This window comes from Sinocyclocheilus rhinocerous, unplaced genomic scaffold, assembly GCF_001515625.1.
Source record: "Sinocyclocheilus rhinocerous isolate Xijiao unplaced genomic scaffold, SAMN03320098_v1.1 scaffold3108, whole genome shotgun sequence".
In the NCBI taxonomy this organism is placed as follows: Eukaryota; Metazoa; Chordata; class Actinopteri; order Cypriniformes; family Cyprinidae; genus Sinocyclocheilus; species Sinocyclocheilus rhinocerous.
Window position 1 is genome coordinate 185,446 of NW_015660016.1, and position 7,571 is coordinate 193,016.

Genomic DNA, 7,571 nt, shown 5'->3' on the forward strand with positions numbered 1-7,571 from the left:
TTTTTTTTTTTTTTAATGAATGAGTGAATGAATGAACCAAGATTACAAAATATGAAAATGTTCCTTCAGCCTAATTCATTACTGTAAGTAAATACTAAATACTGAATGTATTTTTTTATGCACAGTAAAAATCTCAAAATGTTATAACTGAATGCTTTACAAAGTATATGATGCTTGCTGAGTGTCTCTTCTGATTTTTTTTTAATCAGAGGTCTGCTTTTCTTCCACCACAGACCCGATACCTGCCTGTCTCTATGCTTCACAAGAGGCTTCAGAGCTTTTATGTGATATAAATACACCATTTGCAGCTTTATGAGGAGCCGGTCTCTACCTGTCTCTACAAAGGCAGAAACTGTTCTCTTTCAGCATCAGGTGTTTTCAGTTTGCCATGAATCAGAATCTGCCTCAGGAGGCTACATAATGGTTCAAATGTCCCAAAAATGCTGTGGCAGGAACTGTGATATCTGTGGCGGGAACTCTGTTATCTCCTCACGATGCCTATGCTGAGAGAAGCCTTCCTGTAAAGCAACCAGAGTGTGTTCATCTGAGACGTGTATCAGTGTGTAAACTTGCACTAACACTTCCACTTACTGCTACCTTGTTTAATAAATTTGTCAAAGAGAACAGGCCTGAAAAAAAAACACAAACGCTCTGAATTTGTTTCTCTTATTTGCTATTCATTCTTCCTCTCTTCAGCCTATTGTTGGTTAGCATAGTGTTTGTGCGTAGGAACAGCAGTGTGGGTGTCTCCGCAAGGGTCGTCGAGTTGTGAGAGCTCTCCTTGCATCTTAATGTCCTTGCTTTCAATAAATAACCGAAGAGAGCAGCACAATGGTGTGACGGAAACAAAAAGCATAATTTTGTATTGTACAGAAGTTTGTCCTTGTTCCAGTTGTGCATTGAAAAATATGGCTCATTGGCTCCCCCTGCTGAATGGATAGAGATGTACAAGCAGAGTAGGTGCTCTTTGTTACAACTATCCGAAGCTAAATAGATCTCTCAGGTCTTTGCATTGTTTTACTTTTACTTTTATTTTTATCCATAATTTGAATTGCATAAGTTAGGGATAATGTACAGTTAGCTGGTCATTATCACCAAACAAATTTAAAAGTGTGATAATAATAAGCTTTCAATAAATAACCGAAGAGAGCAGCACAATGGTGTGACGGAAACAAAAAGCATAATTTTGTATTGTACAGAAGTTTGTCCTTGTTCCAGTTGTGCATTGAAAAATATGGCTCATTGGCTCCCCCTGCTGAATGGATAGAGATGTACAAGCAGAGTAGGTGCTCTTTGTTACAACTATCCGAAGCTAAATAGATCTCTCAGGTCTTTGCATTGTTTTACTTTTACTTTTATTTTTATCCATAATTTGAATTGCATAAGTTAGGGATAATGTACAGTTAGCTGGTCATTATCACCAAACAAATTTAAAAGTGTGATAATAATAATAATAATAATAATAATAATAATAATAATTAATAAAAATAAGGTGCCAAAACAAAAACAAATAATTAAAATGGGGTGTTCACATTCTTTTGACCATGCAGTGTATATTTGAATACATTTGTACACTATTTAATTGCATTTTAACTTAATTTCTAACAACATTCAGTGTGCAATATTAATTTTGAACGATGAACCAAACCTTCATTTTCATCAGGATTTTCAGTGTCTGACTGTGTGAATGATCTTCTTTGACAGAGTGCATGATGGGAAGGAGACAGTGAGAGATTACACATCATCAGGGTGATGTTTGCCAGGAGAAATGTGTATGCCGCTCAAGCAAGGGATATTTTAAAAATGCTGAGGCATATCAAAAGTGCCAGCACTCTCTCAGTTTAATGCACGGAACCACACTAGCTGATTTGAAATAGCAATTTTTGTAACTACATCTCCAAAAATACCTCCTCAACCCATTACATTACAGAAGGAGGTGAGAAATGAGATTCTATATTTATCTTATTGGTTTTATCTTTTAATTGCACATTTGATCACAATTGCGAGACTAATCTAAGTGATTTCCATTTGGATCATTCAAATCGTTGGACTATTTCCACACGAGTTGTAAAGCCCACAGGCATGCACATATTCAACATGTTTTCTGATGTTGGATTCAGGGACTGAAATGCAAACAGAGGAGATGGAGAAAGAACAACCTTCACATCAAAGCAAAGAGGATATTGCTGGGAGCCGATGCGCTGAGCTCCAGGCACATGAGGAATATCTGATAATCACTAGCTCTGAAAGCAAGAGAACTTCAGCCAACTTCATAAAACAGAAATCGGTGCATTTACACAGCCCATGAGCCAAGCTTCCCACACAATGTGCTTTTGAAAACAAAAGGTTAGCTCTTTATGTATTTATCTAAAGGTCTATCTAAAGATTCAGCTTAGGAATGTGAAAGGCTATGTCATTTCTTCTTCTTTTTTTTTCAGCATCAAGAACAGTCTTTCAGCGACAACAAAGGGCCATGATTCAACAAAACAGGAAAACTTAGAGAGTCTGTTTATACAGCATATGTTTCCATTATGCTTTGTCATTTTTTAAAATGAATTTATTTAACTCTATAGTAGATTCTGCCCTGATTCATCATGTAAAGGTAGGACTAAACTTCTCCAATGTAACAGATAAAACACTTTGATAAATTCCAGACCAGTTCACTTTTTCTGAAAACAAGGCTGAATGTTTAAAATATTTATCTGTACTGTTGAAGACAAAAATACTGATAAAAGTAGTTTTATTTAGAAAGGATGCTTCAAATTGATGAAAAGTGACAGTAAAGACATGTAAATTGTTAATTAAGTATTGTGTGTGTGTGTGCATGTGTGTGTGTGTGTGTATATATATATATATATATATATATATATATATAGATATGGAGATAATAGATTATATATAGATCTATTTCAAATATATGCTGTTCTTTTGAACTTTCCAGATATAAAAGTATGTTTTCCACAAAAAAAAAAAAAAAAAAAAAGAAGCACAGTTCTTAATTTTGATAATATTAAGAAATGTTTCTTGAGCAGCCAACCATAATTAATTCTGAAGAATCATGTGACACTGAAGACTGGAGTAATGATGTTAAAAGGCTTTTTTTTATAGTATTTTGATCAAAATAATGCCGCATCGATAATCATAAGAAACTTCTTTCAAAAACATGAATCTTAAATAACATTTAATATATTTTTATTTTTTAAACATTTGAATAACTTATTGGCAGTCCATCAAAATAAATAAATAAATAAAAATGTTAGGTGTTCTGCATTCATGTCAAATCAAGTGAGAGTGCATCAGTTCTCAGTTGCATTTTTTTTCTTTCTGACAGGCTGACCTCAAAACATATGTCAACTCGCTGAAGAAGGAAGTGGTAAAGTAATGACCTTGGGAGCCTGCTGTCCTCATATCAGTTTCCTGTCACTTTAGGTTAATATCAAGACGCTTCTGAACCTTGCCTGTTGATGGAGAGTATTGATTCAGTGAGATTTGCACAGCAAAACGGAGGACTTTTAAAAATGTTCCTGTTCTAGGAATCATAATGCACATTTAGCAAACACTGACAAAATGTTTTTTCTCTCTCTCTCTGTGTAGAGGATGAGAGCACGAGGGGAATGGTCTAATTTACCCACACTGCCTCTGTGATGAGGGTCCATCCATTATACCAGCACACACGCACGTATGAGTCCTAAGAGGATCTTCACGTAATTACTGTGGGTACGCTAGATTAAATTGGGCCCGAGTCCAGCTCTGGGTAAAAATACTGAAGGCCATTTTCAATCAAACATTTCAAGCCAGCTGATAAGTCATTCAGCACACAATGGTTGGCGGGGCAGGTTAGTGCCCTTAAATTATCCGTTTACATTTTTATTGGATTTCACATTGAACCCCAGTAACCCCCTGATTTTTAAAACTGATTTCTCCTTCCTTTTGATTCTCAGTAATGCTACAAAAGGGATAGTTGAGGGAAATGTGTGGAGATCACATTGTTCTCGTGTGCATCATATCTGTCTCTCACACAAGCTGTGGAAAAGGGGCTTTGTTAGCTGAATTACATATCACAGTGGTTCTCATAGCTTTATTTCCTCTGTAGAATGGATGTTTTCCATTACATCTGTAGAGCACCCATCAAAACCTCCATGTTTTTCAGGATATTATGGCTTGTTGTACTCTTAAAAATCCCCCTATCCTATTCTCCTGTCAATAATCCCAGCTTTTCACTTTAACTGATCCCTTTTCTTTGCAAAAAGGATTATTTGGATTTGATGGGGTGTGTTGAGGGTCGAGGGTAGTACTGAGCAAAGGGAAAAGCTAATAAGGCTGCCAGTTGAGATTGAATTTGTAACGTGGAGAGTGACAACAGAGTAGGTGCAGGCTTTATTAAAAGAGTATAGTCAAAACAGGCAAGGTCAAATCACCAGCAAACAATAATGTCCAAGGGCAAAACAAAAGAGTAATCCAATAAAGAGGTAAAGGTCCGGAAGGCAGCAAACAATCAAAAAAAAATTTAAAAACATGAAACAGTCCAAGATCAAAACTAAGCAAGGCAATGCAAGGCAAGGCAAGACAAACAAGAAAGAAGGTAGCGCTTTGAATTGTCCGATTACAGCTAAACAAGACTCAGCAAAGAGTGTGTGAGAGGGTGCAGTTTAAAAAGTCCTCCTAATGGGAAAATGTGTGTCCATAATAAGTTCCAGGGCAGAGGGTTATGGGAGATGGAGTCCGGGGTGAGAAGACCGCTGATAGAGACCGCTGATGGTGAGCGGGAGGAACAGCAGGGACAGGATTCATAACAGAATTAAAGGGAGAGTTTTTTTTTTTTTTCACCTTCAGGTCATTGTGACCTGTTTTGGTTGCAAAACTTTTCTCATTTCATCAGTGCAGGTTTGACATTAAACATCATTGGATGGTCTTGGACGTCAGATCTGTTAATGCATCTTGAGACACCGTATTTGCTTGCATGCAAACATTTTTTTAATTGTTTTAATTTTTTGTTGTCGCTGAAAAAAAAAAATATTTGTCTTGCATGTTGGTACATACAATCCATAGGCGAAACCTTTTATCAAAGCATTAAAACTTTCTTACCCTCTGTAACAAACACTGCAAACACATTCATTCTTTGCTTTAGCAATATATTCTTTTAAACAGTACCTTTTTTAACTGTTTGCTTGGTTAGACTATTTTTCTTTTATGTTATGTACATGCCACTTGGTTTGATATTTTATTATCTAATGCAATACCCTTCTATTTTTAAGCGTCCACGAACTTACTGTCTTGCGATATCCTGCAATAGCTAGAGTGCATGTGCTCATTTGTCTGACTGACAGAAAAAAAATACTATAGGAAACAATACAAAAGTAAGACTTTTCTTGTAGTACCGATTGTACAAGGTCCTTCCTTGTAGCCCTGAAGGAGAATTTATCTAGAGGGTTAAAAATAGCCCTGCTAGCAGTAGAAGGTTTAAAGATGGTCTCATAGTGCCAGGTGAGTCTGACACTGTTGGCACCATGGGAACTGATTATTTCAGCAAGTATAATTATAAATATATAATTATTTTCCCTTTTTTTCTGTTTCACAACCTGATGTGTCAACTCTGTCACCTTTTCTCTATATACACTACATCACTGGGACCCATCATAAGGTGTATGGTTTTTACTATCATTGCTATGCTGATGGCACGCAGTTCTACCTCTCATTTCAACCTGACAGACATCTCTGCATGGATGAAAGAGCATCACCTCCAGCTCAACCTGGCAAAGACAGAACTTCTCATCTTCCCATCCACTCCATCAGTACAGCACCAGTTCACCCTCCAACTGGGCTCATCAACTATAATCCCATCAAGTTTGGCCAGGAATCTTGGGGTGATCCTTGATGATCAGCTGATCACACTGCAAAAACAGCACGAAAATGCAGGTTTGCACTACACAACATCAGGAAAGTCAGGCCCTCCTAACAGAGCATGCAACACAGCTTATCGTCCAGGCCCTTGTCATTTATTGGTCTTACAAGTGCAATCAGACCTCAATGATTCAGAATGCAGCAGCATGTCTTGTTTTAAATTAGCCCAAGAGTGCTCATGTCACACCGCTTCTCATCTCTCTGCACTGGCTTCCAGTCGTGGCTCGCATCAAGTTCAAAACATTGGTGCTTGCCTACAGAACCGCCACAGGCTCTGCACCCTCCTTCAGAAGCCTGCAGTCGGTAAATTAGCGGCGGCTCGTGGTCCCATCTCAGAGAGGAACAAAATTACTCTCAAGGATGTTTTCTTTCATCGTGGAATGACCTACCCAACTCCATCCAAACAGCCAAATCCCTCACAACATTCAAGAAACAACTATTTTTCCCTCCAAAATTCAGCATGATTACATATAGATTTTTTTCACAACAGTTCAATAAACAATAAGTTAATTAAGAGGCTTGTGTTTTAGACACCATATTGCCTGTTTTTGCTCTATTTCGACAACAAAAATCATTTCAAACAGCCACCATAGCACAGTTTTGCGTCTTTGAGCAATGACGGTGTTTCATTCCTGAATGAATCAACCGTTTAAATGATTCGGTTCAATCGCAGTTTATTGGTCTTACAAGTGCAATCAGACCTCAATGATTCAGAATGCAGCAGCATGTCTTGTTTTAAATTAGCCCAAGAGTGCTCATGTCACACCGCTTCTCATCTCTCTGCACTGGCTTCCAGTCGTGGCTCGCATCAAGTTCAAAACATTGGTGCTTGCCTACAGAACCGCCACAGGCTCTGCACCCTCCTTCAGAAGCCTGCAGTCGGTAAATTAGCGGCGGCTCGTGGTCCCATCTCAGAGAGGAACAAAATTACTCTCAAGGATGTTTTCTTTCATCGTGGAATGACCTACCCAACTCCATCCAAACAGCCAAATCCCTCACAACATTCAAGAAACAACTGAAAACGCATCTCTTCCTTGAGCATCTAACTGCCTCCAATAATAATAATAAAAAAAATAAATTATAAAAAAAATTATGCCTTCACTTTTTCTGTTCTCTTATTATACTCCTGTCCTAGCTTTTTACTATTTTGAATAATGACTGAAACCTTGTATAATGTCATCTTATCTATTGCCATCTTATGCAGAGGTGAAAAGTAACGAATTACTTTTACTCGCGTTACTGTAATTGAGTAGCTTTTTTGTGTACTTCTACTTTTTAAAGTCATTTTTAAAATCTGTAATTTTACTTTTATTTAAGTATATCTTGTTTGAAGCATTGTACTTCGCTACATTTTAAAACACATTAATTGCTGAGTAAAAAAAATTAATAAAAATCGCTCCCTGGAAACTACTGCAGTAATGGGCAGGAGAGCAAACAGGCACTAAAATCACAAGAAAGATGCAGAAGGACAAGACAGGCATTATGGTGCACTCGACCCAGCTGAAAACGAAACCCCGTCGTATTCCGTTGAAGTCGAACTCGAACTCGAAGGAAATTAAGTGAACCCCTGGCCATATTTATGCTCTATTATGCAGTGTAAGCTGTGTTTGCCTAGGGAGACCAAACTAGCAGTTTATAAAATCTCGACATCAACCCTTCGCAAGCATGTA